This window comes from Sapajus apella, unplaced genomic scaffold, assembly GCF_009761245.1.
Source record: "Sapajus apella isolate SASKATOON/1434 unplaced genomic scaffold, GSC_monkey_1.0 scaffold9, whole genome shotgun sequence".
Lineage (NCBI taxonomy): Eukaryota > Metazoa > Chordata > Mammalia > Primates > Cebidae > Sapajus > Sapajus apella.
In genome coordinates this window covers 1,940,678-1,960,023 of record NW_022436949.1, presented here as the reverse complement: position 1 = coordinate 1,960,023, position 19,346 = coordinate 1,940,678, and the positions used below count along the sequence as shown (strand labels likewise).

The following is a 19,346-nucleotide window of genomic DNA, read 5'->3' as shown; positions in this document are numbered from 1 at the left end:
AAACGGAGCATGGAAGACTCCTAGAAGTTTCAGAAATTATTAGATAGAGCAGGAATTCTCATGCACCATGGTACTATTTTTGAAATAAAACCAATCACCTTTTTTATCATTGCATTGTTAAACCAAAATTCAGTGTTCCGGAAGAGGAGTTATGATTACATATTTCTTTGCCCTATTGGAGTTGTAAGAGAAAGGACTTGTTAAAGGAACTGCCAAAGACCTTTTCAATTGCATAGTGACAGCCAATATATACCTGAAGTTGCAGTCAGACTATCACCATATGAAACAGGAAAGAGATAATTTCCCAAAAGAAGATGGATCCTGGGAAATCACAAACTTAAAAATATTCAGTAAAATAATAGAATGGTTTATTTGCTGGCTTCTATGGGTAGGCTATATATATATTATATTGGTAGGCTATACATACATCATTCTATATATAGATAGAATTCTACCTATCTATATATAATTATATATATATAGATATATATCCTACACATATGTATGTGTGTGCATATATATAGAATTATAGATAGATATAATTATATATATGTAGCCTACATATATATAGCATACCTATGTATAAATATATATATATATATATATATTTCATTCAGAGAATGTAATTTAGAAGAACGTATTTCATAGTAAGTAACATAAAATGATATGGACTACCTTGAAGAGGTTGCTTTATTTAGTTGATTAAATTTATCTGCAAACAACAATACATTCCTCTAGCTCTTACCTTTGACCACTGATTGCTGCATATATGGTGGGCTGCTGATGGTAGTTCAGTAATTACGGAATTAAATTCTTGTCATTTTTTTTTTTTTTTGCTTCATTTACCTTACATCTATCTCCTTTTAGATAAGTACCTCTATTAAAAGCAATAATGGGACTATGAATACATGTGAGCTTTTTCATTACCAGTTAAATTTTAAATTCCTTTTACAAATACTAAGAAAATTATATGATTATGTGAAAAATTAATAGAATGAACAAAGAAAAAGACACATGCATCACTTCACTGCTATGCTTGCCTTTAAAGATATATCTGAGAGAACCATTTGGAAGTCAGTTTTAAATAAAATTAAATCACTTGATTACTTATCAAAAAATTAACCAGTCAGTATTAATTTTTTTCTCTCTTACCTCAGGTAAATCAAGCCACATAGCTCCTTAAGACTGATGTCCTGGAGGGGGTTTGTTAAAGAGTATTTCTGTCTGTCAATGGAATTTTATCAAATCTCATAATTTAATTATAGCACATAACAATGGGATAAATTTGTACAAGAATGCTTAACAAGCAACTGTATAAAAATAGCATCCTTGAGGCTAATAATGGTTAAAAGTCATGGCTTTGAATTCAAATATGGGTTTCTATTTATTACTTGTGTGATCCTACGTTAATTATCTCTCTAAGCCACAATTTTTTCATATGTGAAATAAACATAAAACTACTCAATAACAGATGTGTTATTGAGTAATCAAACTTACTGACTGATTTATTTTTAAGTACCCAATAATTGGCTGTAATGACAATATGATGATGATGGTATAAAGGAGTATGGTAGGGACTAGAAGGAAGAACTCTGCCCTGAGGTTATGGTTGTCCCAAAGACAATAAGCAACAGAAATTCAAGCAGAATCACAGACTACAGTAACATGCTTTCTCAGAAAATTCTTGGACTTGTCAGTTAGGGACTGAACTTTAATATTACCTGACAAAGTTCATTTTATTCCATCATATTAACCTTCTTCCTCCAATCAAAATTATTGAGGCAGGTGGTAGGATTGCTGGCCATGGGAAGCTATCAGCACAGCACTGGACTGTTAGTTACCAAAGGAATCTGAAGAGAATATACAAGTGGTGATTTTTCCCTCTGGTGAATTTAACAGCATGAAATCTCAGATAGTCTTTCCTGCCATATCCAACTTCTTTTAAAAATAAAATAATACAAAATTGTAGACTGTCTTTTTTTTTAATGAGAGTGCAGAATGCTGTCCACATCATAGAATGATCCTTTTCAGGCAGAAATACTGGGTATAATTTTCTACATAAATGGAAAAAAGTAATCTTATCTCCAGTATATTCCTCTTCTGTGTTCTGCAGTTTTAGCCAGGCTAAAGCTGTTGAGAGAAAATTCTTCACTCGCATGAGAAGCAAAGATGAGAAGAGGTACTGCAATGGTGATGGAAAAGCTTTATATAATGAGACAAATCCCAGCACCTCTGGGAACTCATTCGATATGGAAACCATTTCATGTTTCTTTCATTATGGGGATGATACACTGTCTATTAAAAGTACAGAAGTGAGATTGTCCAGACAGTTATTTTAATAGGGTGACTTGCTTTGGATCGTCATTTAGTTTTGCAAACAACAGCATGTAAGCCTATTTTTCTACAGCACTATGCCTCAAACAAGTCCAATCTATCATAGTATGGTGGAGTTAGCACCTCTTATTATATAAACTTGTCAGGGCATTACAACATAAACAACACATTCTGCCCAGCTGCAAAACACTTATTCGAGGAGTCCATTTAGTTTCATAAACTTTTTCTAAGTCTCTGACACCTTAAACAAACTATGACAGGCATTTATATTGTATGCCAAGCAAGTGGAATAACTCACTATATAAAATGTATCTAGAGAATACCAACAAAAGACAACGTTGTAAGATAAAATAAATCTCTCATGGAAAAAAATCAGACATATTAAAAATTTCTAGGAAGATATTCACTTTTCCTGTCATTGAAGAAGGACATGACAAAAGGTAAAATTTAGCTCAGCCTCAAATCCCTTTTAATTTTGTTCATATAATTATTTTCTCACTGGTAGAATTAGTCTCCTTTTAGTAGCGGTGGTGTTTTTTTTTCCCTGGGCTCATTCATTTGATATGATGCTATGTAAATACAAATGTTATAAGGGTAAATACTTATATGTATTCTGTGACTGAAACTAGGTATATAAAAATGTAGATTTTCCAGAAATCATAGGCAGCTTTATCTCACCGTGTGCATAAAATAGTAAATAAAATAATGAAGCAAGACAGATTGTTCGGGGCTTACATATCTATTTTCTATAGAGCAATTACTTTTCTCTAAACTGTGCTTCCCAACTGAAATGTGCCCTAAGGCAATTCTGCATCATAGCACTGTGGTTTACAGAACTGATCCCAAATTCTCCCAACCATACCATTTAGAAGTCACCCCAAGTATTGACAAGGATAAGCTACAGTCATTCACAGAAGACAGCAAGCTCATATGAAGAGAGACAAGTGTACTTTCAAGGGACTAAGATTTGAAATATTGATATAGTCACATTAATTGAATTTTTGCCTTGAGAAGTGATTACAAAAATGTTGCTCCAATATTAATTTGTATCTGCTTTGGATAAGATTAACATTAATTTTTTCACTAGTCCCCATTACTCTTTTATTATTCATTAGCATCTCTCTTTGCATGTGTAAGAGACCTTGATGAAGCATGTTTATTCATAGACTAACCTTTTTAAATAATTCTAACAGCTCTCTAACAGTAACCTTCCTGGCATGCTGAATATCTTCTTTGTTTCATTATTCAATGCTTGCACTCTATCCTCCACTTCAGATGCTGAACATGAATCATACTCCTCTTCCTATTGCTCTCTTCCTCCCACTAAAATGTCCTCTGCAGCTCGTTCCCACAGGAGAGCTCTGTTCACAAAATACTGCAGCAAAATTGTCTCTGGGTTGCATCAGGAACAGTGTAATTTCCACAGATCTGGAGTGTAATTGTTGATTTTTTTTGTACCTCACATATTTGTTATCATATTTTAGTGCATTGTTCATTTACCTTTTGTTAGAATATTTAGTTTCAGTTTGTCTTTGATAAAAGCTCTGGAGGTGACATTTTGTCTTTTCTTTGTGTATGCAAGCTCTCCAGCTTATTTTTCCTAGCTGATAAAATGGACAAAGGTGTGAAAATGAAAGGGAGAAAATGAAAAAAAAAAAAAAGTAAAATCTGTGAAGTAATTATATTTTTCTGCAAACTGAGATATCATTATCTTTACTTGAGCCTTATAATGCTGTGTAAATACTTGAAAATGAGCAAACAAAATATTTCACTTCAATTCTGGGCTTAGTGATAGATACTTAGATTAAAATAAAACGTAAGACTAAGTCTCACATAAAATCACAGGTTTTCTTCTTTTTTTGAGTGGGCTCAAAATATTTTTACCATGGTATAAGCATTTTTATACCTATTTTTCTGGGCATAAGCATTATATTTATGACATTGAAGGAATATTAAGTGCAAAATTTGTCCAGGAAAATATAATTCTCTATCATCTATAAAATGAAAATTACTTCACTTTATTTTACTAAGTTTGAGGAAGGAAGGTACATATTTTCCTGTAGTCACTCATTTTTCTCCCAGAGTATAAGAAGATTCTCTTATTCTTTGTCATACAAAGAAAAATTTTTAAAAAATCAATTCAGTCAAGTTGACAAATAATCTAACAGTTGTGATTTGACAGATTACAGAAATTTTATAATGTTATTTTTCTTTATAAACACACAAAATATAAATCTAATTGAAAAATTCTACTTTTAAACTTCTACTGTTTGGATTACATGAGATAATTTATTATGGTTAATTGTTTGTGTTATTAGCTTTTTTGTTTTCATGTTAAGAACTGAAGCCTTTGCTGCTGAACACCTGCAGCAAGGGCCTTGCATGTCAACCAGGATTTCATTTTACCAAACCTTTCAGAGTGCAGAGGAAGTCTGGTAACAAAGACTACCTGAGGCTACAGTGAACAAAAGGTCCTAGGTTTCATACAACATATCAAATCAAGTACTGTGGACACATTTTATAATTTGACATAGCAAAATGTAATTCAAATTAAAGAAATTTACTCTTGACTTCATCTCTCCCAGTTATAGAATGTTATAGGTTACAACCTAAACAACATATGCTGTGACAGACAAATCTAGAAAATGAACTTCTGTAAAATACTGCAGTGGATCCAGAAACATATTGAACACAGCCATGTACATATGGCAGAACAGAGTAAAACCTATAAAGAAAATGTCACCCCTTTATTAGAAAGAGAGGAAAGGTTCCCATCTAATGACCTTGGGAATGTAGAAGCTTTCTTCCTAATTTGATGTCTTTCTTTGTCAGAGACAAGGCCATAGGGCACTGAACATACCATGGAGCTTTGCTTCTGCAAGACAGGAGAAAATCCCAATTAAATGAAGAGACTTTAGACATCAGGGATGAGTTCAGAGTCTAAAATTCCATGTGACTTAAGCAACTGAATAAAGAAATGGTGGCCAAAATCAATAAAAGATATTCTCATAGCATTCTAGCTAACTAGAAGCAAGAGGATAAATAATAACTTAGAAATATTAGATTGCTGTTATAACCCAAATGGGTTAAACCGCTTAAAGCAAGTAATAACCCTTCTCTTGAGAAGAAATTCAGATGGACATTTATTACGTAAAGCTGATAGATTGGCAGGAACTCATGTTAGGAGAGTAAAATGATAACCAGCTTCTTCCCCCTCTTTCCTTTTTGGGGACCTTTGAGATTCCTCCCTGAGTTTCTAACTCAAGGAGGACAAATTTGAAACCACTCATAGAAAGACTCCTGGACATGGGAAAGCTCAGTTATCTAGTCTAGGGTTCTTTCACAAAAGAGCTGTTCTACTCTGACAAATAACTTGGTACTTTGTTAAAACAAGAGCCAGATACTTTTTTTGTTATATTATTTTCGCTACAATTTTAGGGCTCATCATATATTATATCATATATTTTATAGTCAAGTAAAACTACAGATAAAGTAAAAAAAAAAAAATGAAATCTTTCTATTCCCATCAGTAACAAGTAACTCATTACTTATCCTTCCAGATATACTTTTTTTTATTAGTACAGATGTAATTATGCTCTGTGGATGAAGAGATCAACTGATATCTATCTATCTGTGGATAGAGGGACATAGATAGATAGATGTCTATATATTTTGGGGGTGGTAATGCTTGGTTCCATGGTAAGTCTTAGTTAAATATATACATGGTTTTATATTATATTAATTATATTATATTATATTGTATTGTATATTATATATATAGAGAGAGAGAGAGAGAAAAAGAGAGAGAGAGATTTGTATGCTTTTTAAAGCATACACAACATATTGAAAAATAGATGATAGATAGATAAATTCAGTGATTTATGAATTACATTGATAGATTTCCTGATGTTGAATTACTCATCCATCTATAATACAAACCTACATTGTTTTGCTTTTTGTTTTCGTTGTCATTTTTTCCCTCAGAAATCTTCTGTGGTCTTCTATCCCTCAAAATCTCCTTCTGAAGTTTCACAATTATTTATCTTGGTGTAGGTCTTTTTCTTTCTCCTGCTGGATACTCTGTGGGTTCTCTTAATCTGGCACTAACATTCTTCAATTCAAAGAAACTATTGAATTGCCTCTTTTATGATTGCTCCAACAAAGTTTTGCTATTTTCTCTTTCAGAAACTCAAAATATTTCAGATTATTGCTCATAGCTGGATCCTGTTTTTCCTTTTCTCTAGTATTGCTAATCGCTTTTTGAGCTACTTCCCCTCCAATCCTTCTATTAAATACATATCGTATATATGTATCTGTATGTGTAAATTTTTCACTTTTCTGCTTTTTTTTTTTTTTAAAGATCAGAGCTCTTCTTATTCTTTGCACATTTTTATTTAATAAATACCTGGTATTTTATTGATGTTACATCATCTTATATTGCTCTGAGTATATTACATTTTGGTGATGTATAGGCTTTGTCTAAGGCTCTGAACTATAATTATAGAATACTTCTTCAACTACCTGGAGATATTTAACAGCTTGAATAAAACATGTAGATATTGGTTGTGGATCACCCTACCAAGTGATAGAATTGTTGCTCAGCTTTTCTTTGGGTAAATTTCAAGTATGTGTGTAAGTGTCTATAAATTTATTGTGGTGAAATATTTTGGTTTTTCATTTGTGAATATCAATTATCTGTATGACATCTCTCATTCTTGATCTTATATATCTATTAGTTTTCTATATTATTTTCTGTCTGCCTGTCCTTGGGAGACCTTCTCAGTTTTCAGTTCCTGTAACTGGCTATATGTTCTTCGTCTGAAATTGTGCTCATTATCACAAATAATGTAATCTTAAATTCTGCTACTTGTTTTCATTTTCCTTAAAAGCCCTTTCTAAAATGTATTCATTCACTTTTAATGTTTTTCTATTGCTTAAAAAGGAAACCCTCAGTCTGTCTTGGTTTCTTCTTTAAATTCAGGGAGGACACATCTTCCTCAGGTCTTTTGAAAATGGTGAAGACTTACTGATGCAGTATTACTATTGCTTCTATCATTACTTTCTTGTGCTTCTGCCACAATTTTATATGTTCTTACTTCACATCTTCTGTTTTTTTTTTTCAATCACCCAATTTTCTATAATCTATCATGCATTCATAGTGTTGCTCTTGCTCATCTATCTTCAGTCTTGAAAAGCATGTTTTATACTGATGTAATATTTGTGGAAAAAAAAACAAAAAACAAAAACAAGCGATTTTCCTTCATCCCAGTTTTTGGTCTCTGATTGGGGAATTTAAAACTTCTCAAAATCTATAGCATATAGAACTGATTGATATTTATAACTCCCAACACAATTCCCAGGGTCTCATAAGTGGAGAATTTCTAAAGTGAATTGTTGTTGTGAGATCCTCTGCACATGGTGTACAGAGAAACTTGGATAACTGTTAGATAACTACCTTTTGTTCATTTGTTCAACACAAAATTAGTTACTATGCGGAGCAAAGGCTTTGCAAGTTTTCAGTGCAAGATCCTTTCTTTTCATTCAAAAAGGATGATACGCAGGGGTACACAGGTAGCTATCATGCCGTAAAGACTGTAATTATGAGTAAATGTAGGAGATTGTGCAAATACGTAGAAAGAGCACTTGCCACCAGCTGAGGCTGACCAGGAATGTCGGAGACATAAAGCAGGAATGGAGTTAAACTTCTAAAACATAAAGTATGATGGAGAGGAAAGCTTTGGGGAAAAGATTTGCAGATGCAAAGGTTTAAAATTAATAGTGACAGTGAGCATTATGAGGGCAAAAATTTGTTTTAACAACTTTGGAACACTGATTGTGAGATATTTTTGCCTGTGAGGTAAGATTGGAGAGATAAGCCATTAATTGACCACAAAGGACATTGTAAGCCATGTTAAAGGGGATTGTTATCTGCAGAGCAATACTGAGACATGGAAAATTTAATCAGGGAAGTCACATGATAAACTGCATTTTATAAAGACCTTTCTGACTTCAGAGTGGAGAGTTGTTTGGAAATGAGTAAGAATAGAGACTGGGAGATCAATTAATGGGCTATTACCACAGAAGAGTGATAAGGTTTCGAAGGGGGTGAAATGACAATTAAGAGATGTGACTAGATTTGTCAGATATTTACGAGTTAGAATTTACTGGATTTGGTAAATTGATCTGATGATGTGAAAACGAATGAGAGAGGTCCATCATTATGGTCTTTGACTAGAGCAGCTGGGTCACTGATAATGTTACTTCTTTCAGAAATATTTAAAATAAAAAAATTGGTTTAGTTAGTGTATGTGTTATAAAATGGATGGGGGAACAGATAAGATAAAAATAAATATCAAATTATTACATGAAATATAGCATGTACCAATTAATTTCAACTACAGTATTATTTCAGCAAATCAACTTAACCATGGGGAAATCAAATCTCATTATAAAAATTGTATGTTTTTTTCTTCTTTAATATTATCTTCTTTTTTTCCTCTACTGTTAAACACCAGGGGATTTGGAGAAGAGGCACATAAAACATCATATTCTTTATTCTTAAAGGAGGATTTTGATTTTTTTTTTCCCATAGGGCAGATCAGTAGACCATCTGGCAACATTTTAAAATTCAAGTGATATTTAATAGTATTTCCACTGCAACAAGATAATCATAGAATGCCAGGAATTAAGGATATGAATCTGGAGAGATTAAATGTCAGAGCCATAGTTTGACCAAAGTCTCCATGCTTTTGGCCTTAGGTGTCATTAGGACTAACATATTCTGTTTCTAGCTTTCTCACAGTTATGTGACCACCTAACTACCTATCCATGTCCCTTTCCTTCTTTTTATCTTATGATGGGTTTTGTTTGATTATCTATGGGTGACTGAAAAAATTCCTATCTTCCTGGTGTTCACTGTGTAGTTTCCTATGTAGTCACATCTGAGGGGGCCTTGGATTATGCCCACCTTTCATACACTATTTCCTCTTAATGCAGTTTTGGGAACCCAACTCTTTCTTTGTTTTAGTGTCAAATTATCAAAGACATTTTGGAAATAAGTTTCTAGATTTCTTTCACAAAAATATTCACTCAAACTCTGAATAGATTTCTAGCTTACTTGTTTCTAGTCAATTCCATGTGCCAATAAATGAACTGAAATTATTTTCTAGACATAATGCCTAAGGCACATTTACTTTTTTATGCCCTACTTTTCCTCAAATTAGTGGTCAATTATCAATTTCAGGCTACCAAAAATAATAGATGAGGAATTCACATGTACAAACTGATTTTTGTCATACTTTCAGTCATTTTGTTCACATGAGAATCTTTATCTGGTTCTTGTCTCTTGAGGCTTTTTAAAATCCTGTCACTTTCTTTTGGGCATCCAGATTTCCTACAATTTGAAGATCCAGATTTTGGATTCTCTATATTCCTTTCACTTCTGCTCACAAAGTGGCGAATTTTTTCTCAATTTATTTCTTTCTTGTAATATTTTACAAAAACCAAATGAAATACCAGCACACTAATTCCAATCATTCCCCCAGGAGTCCAGCTCAGTACTTACTTGATCTGCCTTCTGAGTATCACAGTTAACAGTTATTTCACCAAGTGTCTTGCATCCCATGGGTCTCCATCTTTCAAGTCTCTGATAGTTTCCTTACCATCTGCTCCTTGACAAATAAACCAATGTCACACAATTTTCTTTGGCAGTTCCTGTTTCTCTTCCCTTTCCCTTCCCTCCCCTCCCTTCCCCTTCCCCTTCCCTCTCCTCTCCTTCCCCTTCCACTTCCCCTTCCCCTTCCCTTTCCCCTCTCCCTTCCCTTCCTTTCCCTCCCCTTCTCTTCCTTTCCCTTCCCCTCACCTCCCCTCTCCTCTCTTCTCCCCTCCCCTTCCCTCCCCTCCTCTTCTCTCCCCTTCCTTCCTTTGCTTTCTTCCTTCCTTTGCTTTCTTCCTTCTTTTGCTTGCTTTCTTTCTTTCTTTCTTTCTTTCTTTCTTTCTTTCTTTCTTTCTTCTTTCTTTCTTTCTTTTTTCTTTATTTCTTTCTCTCATGCTATTGACTCGATTAGAGTGCAGTGGCAGGAACATGGCTCACTGCAGCCTTAACCTTCTGGGCTCAAGCAATAATCACACCTCAGCCCCCCAAGTACCTGGGACAACAGGTGTGTACCACCATGCTCAGCTAACTATTTTTTTTACTTTTTTTACAGAGGCAGAGTCTAACCATGTGAGTGGTAGAAGGTATCTAAATTATTGGTGGTAAATCCATATAGGTCTGAAGCAACCTCAATTCTCGACTCATCAAAAGAAAGAATTTGATTGAGGGACATAAGGCAAAAAAAGAGACAGAGGCATGTTTCAGAACAAGTGTCCAAGTTTATTAACAAAAAGCTTTTCAACAAGAAAGAAAAAAATGTACACTTGAAAGAGACCCAAGCAGGCAACTTGAAGGACAAGTATCCCATTTATCTTTGATCCCGGGACTTAATATGCTGGCCCACTTCCCATATCCTGTGCATTTTTCCCTTTATTCTTCCCTAAGGGTGAGCTCTCCACATTCATGATGGCCTCCTTGCATTTGGGAGGTGAGCACGCACAGGGTGTTTAGGAAGTTGTAAGCATATCCATCTGAGGCTTTCTTCCCTTTTCTGGTAGAATGCCCTCAGCAGGTAGTACTTTGTCATTTTGTCTCTTAATGCACATGACCAAGTTCAGTTGCTCGATCCTGAGATTTTACTGGAAACTGATTACTAATTTCAAGTGTTTTTACATGTTTTGCAAACTGCCTCTTCGTGGTGCCTGCAATCAATGAACACTTTAGTGTGACAACTGTGTGCCTCTCAGAGGGAATTGCCTCTCCCTGGTGCAAGCTGCCAATTATCATTTTTAGAGAGGCAGTGTAAAAACTGGCAAGCCATCACCTGATGGTTGCCTGACATTCCTGGTAGGTGGCTGGGGAGGGGGTGGCATGGATCCCCCTCCTGCACTGCTCATGCCTAACTAATTACCTGTTACAACCGTGTTACCCAGGTTGGTCTCAAACTCCTGGATTCAAGCACTCTTCCTGTCTTGGCTCCCCAAAGTGCTGGGATTAGAGTCCTGAGCCACCACACTCAGTCTGTCATTTTAAATAATAATAACTGTTTAAAAATATGAACCCCAAATTTAAATGTTATTATACTGTAGACTTTGTTTCTCATTCATGTGAAGTTTGCAACAGATTTTCCTGATTGACTCCATATTCTTCCCAAAATGGTGAACGTGAATTCAGGTTTCTTCAATCTTTTGAGTTTTTCATTTTAAATTTGTGGCTTTTAAGATCACCACTGGTATTTGCCTGAAGCCTGGGGAATAGGGAAAAGTATGGAGAATTTAGGATAGGAGTATTTTTTCTGCCCAACATGGCAATAACCCATATCAACTCAGTTCAGATTTTGTTGGCTAGAACTCAGTTGTATGGTCACGCTTACCTACAAAGAAGGCTTGGAAATGTGGATTGGTATGTTCCCATGAAGAAGAGAAAATGGGTGTGGTGAGCAATTAGCCAGCCTTCACTGTATCAAACATCATTATAGCCTACCTCAGCTTCCACTCCACCTTCTTTATATTAAGAGAACTGGAGCTTCTGAGTCACCAGAATAGATGATTGCCACCCCTCTGTGGATTTTTGAGGCCATAACCATTTCTGGTCAGACTATTCTGGGGGACTCCATATAGAAATTGAATCTTCAGTTTCTGAACCCTCAGTAGGGCAACCAAGATCTTTACAGCTCTAACGGCAGGAAGGCAGACACACACAAACTTTCCTAAAGTTTAGATCTTCCTATTGCAGTAGGAAGTTCTCTAAGACTTAGTTCAGGCAGACAAACACAGGATTAAAGCAACTAAAAGCAGATGTGAGCTTTCTGTAAGTCAAAGCAAAATTCTGACTTAGTAAGAGAATTGATAATGCATGCAAAGCAGCAAGGAGGGTCAGACACAGACATGCCAAATGGCACAAGACAAGTTGTCCTAACATGGATTTTAGGATTGGAGGCATTTTAATTTTTAATCCAGCAACCTGGGGCTTCCTAATCAACCCACTCAATCTTCCTGGGAGCCTTCTGATCTACAGGGTTTGGAAAATTATCAGAGAACTATAACAGCTCAACAACAAAGCAGATGAGAGAAGTGGGTGGTTACTTAAAGTTTTTGGTATGTCTTTATTCAGGAAAAAAGGAGGAATACAAATTCAACCCAGTTTTGTCTGCTGCTCCAGCTATGAGAACCATCCTCCTTACTAAGAACAAGCTTCCTGATGGCATTTTGGCCAGGAGGGGACGATTTGCTTTCCTGATTAAGTGTCTCTGCTGGAGCATTACTGCTTTCAGTGATGACTGTCCTTTTTTAAAAATGACTATGTTTTTGAGTCTCACCTTCCCTTAGGTAAGTAAGACCATACAGTTTGCAGAGTTGAAAACAGCTGTTAGAATTTTTGTTTTATACACATTTCCTTTCAGCCACTACTGAATAACAGTAGTGGGAATAAAAGCCAATCAAGTTTATGCCTATTATCTAAATATCATGTAAATATTTCTAATAAGTTTAATTGATCCTCTCAATCAAAAATTGAAAAATTAGCCTTTCCCTAGATGTCATCAGTTTCAGTGTAATTGAAAATTGATTATCTTTACATCTATGCTGATGAAATATTTTCTAGTATTGCCTCTTTAACAGATTTAAAACATCCTGGAGCCTGGATGTGAAGTCGAATGTACCCAATTTTAAAAGGCTTGGTTAGAGGCTATTTGGTTATTCTTGCTTTTTTTTTTTTTTTTTTTTTTTTTTTTTTCAGATTGCTGCTTACTCATTCCAATTGTTTACTTCACAATTAATCATAATGACAGGCTAAAAGTTCAAATCAACAGGCCTTGGCCAAACTGTGTGTTATTGAGAAGATTTGGCTCTGCCTAACTGTGCTCTGAGGACAACTCTTACAGCACCACTTACCTAGTAGATGCTCGATAAATATTTGATGTTGATAATGTTGATGGCCATAACTGGCATCAAGTAGGAAAATAATAAACAGAAATCAAATTTTCAGTTAGGCTCACATACCAGTCTGCCTTTTAAAACAGGATTATAATTCTTCCTGTCTCTGAAATTTGCTTTCATGCCCAAAGTCAAGATGCCACAGAATTAGCATAGCCACCAACACTGTTCAGCACTTACTCTCAAAATGATTTTAGATGTATCTGTAAGTTAAAATGAATTTCCAACATGCTGAGCAATGTGATCTGTCATATTAGTCTAGATGTCAGGTGCCTAGACTTTATCTATAAGAAAGTATTTACAGTGCTTTTGCTCAAGAACTCATGAGGAACATAAGTGGGAGACAATTGTTATTTAAATTAGTGAATTATAAATATTGTGAACTTTTTAATAAAAACACCTACACCAATTAGTTCATATTTTGTATGAAAGTGATTATTTCCCAACCTCATTTTCTCTAATCAAATCACTGTTTGTTATGAAAACATGGCAAGCTGTCAAATGAGTGAAATGTCTTTTTCTAATCCTGACTTATTAGTATAATTTTTCCCTTCAAGAGAGGCAGCAAAAATATCCACAGGAACTATAATTGGCTATGGAATGAGACAGTCGCCTCTGGCAATTGAGGTGAAGTGGGTTGGCTGCTGAATTGTAAAGATCCTATTTTTCGTTGTTAGCCCTTGTCCCTCCCTGGTAACCCATCCACATGGGCAAGTTTAATCAGCAGTTATATAGTAGGAAGCTCCATGGCACTCTGAACTTGTATTTGAGCTCAGTTTTCTACTGATTAAACATGTGAGCTTGGAAAATGACTGCACTCTTGTAAGCATTAGTTTTCTCACCTGCAAATCAAGCATAATATCACTTTCTTTGTTGAACTGTCTAAAAAGAAACATAGTATATATTATGTGCCTAGCATGAGGCAGTAAGTAATGGCAGAAATTATCACTATATTCTTGGAAATAACAATTTAGCTAATGAGAATGGCATGGCAAAAGAACCCCGCCCTCTTTCCTGACCCTTCTTCCCAGAGCATGATCATGGCTATCCCATGGTCAACAAATTAAATGTCAATTTTAGTCTCAGGGTAAAATTTTACAGCCAACTATCAACTCTAGAAAATGGAGGTTGATAATGGAAGTGCTGACAAATCTTTTGATGTTTTCAGGAATGTAATGGGCTTCTTAAGAAACTGGAGTTGCAAGGTAAGCTGTTTATTTATTCTTTTCTGCTAAGAAGGCAATTATGCAGTCTTGTTGGAGAAGTTTATAATATGATTAAACAGTCAACATTAAATCAAATGGTGATGGAATCCCCAAGAGGCAGTTTACCTTGGCAGTACTTTTGAGATACTGAATTGTATTTTCAAATGCCTTTGCACTGAACTATGAAGAAGAAATTGCTAATGTTTTTAAACATTAAAAACATTAAAATGGGCTGATGGAGGGATGACCTTTTAACAGTTTTTTTTCCTAATTTTAATATTTACTAACTGACAAACATTTTCTATATTGGCATTAAAAAAAAATCTTCACAATAACTGAATAACTGGTCCAGACAATCCACTGACTATTTGCTCATACCAGTTTGCATTAGGTTCACATTTGATGTACTGTAAAGCAACTTGTGCTAACACATGTAGTAACAAAGATTACACTTTAAATCTGTGTAATAATTCAATTAGCAATTTATTTCTAATATAGTAGACATTAGTATTTTTATAAACACCAAATATATTAAACACGTTTTAAAGGAGGATTCTGTATATCAGCCTTAGAAGATAAAATTATGGTAAGCAAATCAGCTTGTAGTAATATGGTTTTTATATTTAATAAAGGGAATATTTATTTACTACCACTATGTCTGCATAAAATAAAAATCTACCATCTTCTCTCTTCTGGTATGCATTAAAATAAATAGAAACCTCCTTATCAGTGAATTTACATTCAAAAGTATTTTTAAAAATCTAAGAGAAAATACATTGTAATCAAAAATGGATCTACTAAAACATTATAATAATGATATGCAATTAGAAATGTCATATATCCTCCCTAAGCCTCAATTTAACTAGTATAAATTGGAGGAAAATAAGGATTAAATATGACACAATAGGAGATACTTCAAGTTGTACATGTATGTTCAAAATTCTGATTATTATGAGAACTTTGTGTTTTTAAAAACAAAATAAACTTAAGAAGGATAAAAGAATATTTATTTAATAAGTAACATAAAGTAGTGTTTGAATGTTTGAAGTAGTAGATTGCCTGAGTTAAAATATCTACTGTTTCTCAACTACCTTTATGACTTTGGTAAGGGTACTTAAACTCTGGGCCTTGCTTTTCCTATCTGTGAAATGGGAAGTTAATAATACCTCATAAGTTGCAGAGAAAAGGGTACCCTTATACGTTGCTCATGGAAATATAAATTAGTTAAGCCACTGTTGAAAAAAGGTTTGTAGATTTCTCAAAAACTTAAAACAAAACTACTATTTGACCCAGCAATTCCACTACTGGTTATATAGCTAAAGGAATATAAATCATTCTACCATAAAGACCCATGTACATGCATGTTCACCGCATCACTATTCACAACAGCAGAGACATGGAATCGACCTAGATGCCCATCGATGGTAGACTGTATAGAGAAAATGTGGTACACATACATCATGGACTACTACCTAGCCATGAAAAAGAATGACGTCATGTCCTTAGTGGCAACATTGATGGAATTAGAGGCCATTATTCTAAGTGAATTAATGCAGGAGCAGAAAAACAAATACCACATGTTCTCACTTATAAGTGGGAGCTAAACAATGCATACACATGGACTCAAAGAAGGTAACAATAGACACTCAGGCCTACTTGTGATGGAATGTGGGAGGAGGGTAAGGATTAAAAACCTATTCATCAGGTAATATGCTCAAGAATTGGGTGATAATACCCCATGACATACAGCTTGCCCATGTGACAAGCCTGCACATTTACCCCCTGAAACTAAAATGAAAGTTGAAAAGAAAAAAAATAAATAATACCTCATAAATTCATTCTGAGGATTGAAGGAGGCTTCAAACTATAGAAAAGCTTTCAAACTGTACCTGGCAAAGAATGATATTTAATTATTAGAGGTACGTCTGAATGTATAAATTTATGTATTTGGAACCCTAACACTCATGGAGCTCATTTTCCAAAAACTTCAGATGTTGTTTTTTGCTATCAACAGAAGCTTATAGTTAACTCACTCATTTTTTCTGTAGCAGGAGTGACCTAGAAAAGAGTACAGCATTTCTTTTATACCAATCTCACTTTATTTTGAAAAATGAGCTCGGGATTGGTAGGCATTAGTGTAGTGGTCCTCAAAGTATATCACATATTAGAATCACATGGATGACTTGCTAAAAACAGATTGCTGGGCCTGGCTACCAGACATTCCAAGACTGAGAATTTGCATGTTTTATAAATTCTCAAGTTCAGTTGATGCTGTTCTTTTGGAGACCACACTTTGAGAACCTTTCCCAAGTAAACAATTTGGAGACAAATGGAGCCACCTGGATATAGCTGCAATTGCACTATACTACTAACGTTTGAAACAGACATGCCATTTCATTTTTTAATTAAAATATAGAACCACTTTTATTTCTGCATATAGGTAAGAAATCACATTAATGCAGTATATGCTAACATTTGACTAGCTAGTTGATATGCAGAGGATATTTACCCCAATGACTTAAATTCTGCTATTTAAGAGGTTCTCCTTTGCAAATCAATGTAGTCTGGAAACCTCTTCAGCACATCCCATTAGGGAAAATGGTCAGGTATTTTGTAGCAGAAGATAAATAATGAAAACATTTGGATAAATGATGAAAAAAGTAGACAATCCCATAGAGCCTTTGATTGACAGGCTAATGAGATTACACTTCAAAATCCTAAGAAAGGGGGCAGCCAAGTCTCCCTCTTCTACAAGGTGTTTGACCAGAAAAGTGTCATCTAAGTAATGTTTCAGGAAGATTAATTTTGTGGTAGAATACAAAGAAATAGTGATTAAATTGGACTGGGAGGGAGGCTATGCTCATAGAACGCTTGTGAATGGTGGCAGAAATGAAAAGAGAGAGAGAAAATGAATTAGCAAAACCCACTCACTGATTCTATGCGGGGATAATTGAAGTTTCAAGCTTGGGTTCTTGTAGATTAGTGTCCTTGAGAGAAAGGGAAGGCAGCTGGAAGAAGTATTTTATGGGTATGCTATTGGATTAAGTTTCTGATTTTAAACCAGTGTAGCTTGGCTTCAAGGATAGACTTTTTCCCCCCTACATCATCCTGAAAGCAAAATCAGCACTGGTCTTCTTGTCTCAAATAAAAATCCACCCTGCCAGCAATTAGTTCAACCAGAATTTCATGTCTTCACAATCACCTTTAGAGAATCTCTATCAATTTCTTTTCTCTCCTTTCATCTTCCAAGTCCTATCATCTGCATTCTCTACTCTCCCACTCACTCTACTTCATGTAAAATGTGGGTAGAAAGAAGCAGGATCAAAACAAGCGTTAGGTGACTGTTATTTTTTATTGAATCATTTTGTTTCATCTTATCTGAACAGCAGAGAACAAGGATAAACTGTAATTTGGAACAAGAGAGGAGATAGAAATTGGAGAGAAATAGAAAAAGAACTTTTGAGAGAGCACTGTCTAGGAACAGTTATTGGCTTATTCTTTATCATCTTGTTTAAAAACATGAAGGCAAACTGTGAGCACACAAGATAAGTTATAGGGTTGGAGACAGAAAAGAACGGAAATCTAGGGTTTAGTGATGAGAGAGAAAACTGCTGAATGGGATGCCTGATACTACCTACCCCATAACTTGGTGAAGGACATAGGGAAGTTCAGGAGGTTGCAAGGTCAATAATCACCACATGCTATTTAGAGCATTCTCAGCTATCGCCAAAATTGTAGAAGCAGTTCCATTATGTAATATTATTTTCATGTACATTATTCCCATGGAACACAGCAAGTCAAAGGTGAAATTATCCAACTACATTGATTCTTTAGTTTATAAATTGAAGGTGTATTGTGTAATGTATTACACACTTGGCACTAAGTTGCTTTTGTTGCCAATAAACAATATGAAGCCAAAGTGCAAAAACAAACATTTGAAAGAGAAAGATAAGAGAAAGTCACTAGATCACAAAGCTCTGCACAGAGAAGTTAAAGAAACCCCAAAGCAAGTGCAGCTATAAATATTTAGCATTTAATTGGACAATTCTAGTCTCTCTGTATTTGGGAAATCATTCTGTAATGAGCACAGCAGCTAAGATTCATCTTTGTATCACGAGACAATGTCTAAATGACAAAGTTGTCTGCAAATGTTTCCTACATTTTTGTGTGAGATATTTTTAGGGGTGAATCTCCATGACACAGTAATGACAACTGATATCTTGGTAATGTTTAGTGTGAGAGTCCTTATCGTGTTGATATCAAATTTATTTTAATGCTTCAAAAAATGCACCATTTCAGAAAGCACTATTCTATAAAATGTGTGCATTATTTATTTTAGTATGTGTGTTTTCCAAGGAAATAATGAAAAGTTGAAAAATAATATGAACACTTTCAACTTTGACATGGAGATAGACTTTTTACATTTGTGTTATTATTGTTAATTTTAATCTTCATTATAACATCATGAAAATGCTCAGACCCACAGAGATAACAATGATAAAAGTAATTACTCATTCAGGTGGAATTTTTAAAGTGCAATGTTTTCTGAATGGTGGAGAAAAAGATTTGAATGGGGAGGAGAGTAGTGTTCTATCTGGAGAGTGACTGACATGACAATGTCACTGAAAATTATGAAAATAGTGGGTAAAATTTAGCAGCCTTTGGGGGCTAGGAGAGCAGAGGTGAAGGCATCCACAGGAAAGTGGCTATTGGCCTAGGGGTTCTGACTCTCTGCAGGAGATGCCACTGCATTCCTATATACGATATTTTCTGTTATCT

The 19,346-nt window shown here is 34.8% G+C and overlaps 1 pseudogene; it reads left to right on the top strand.

Moving 5' to 3' along the window:
* The window catches only part of LOC116551119, a 130,407-nt pseudogene that overhangs the window by 1,332 nt on the left and 109,729 nt on the right, over positions 1-19,346 (top strand).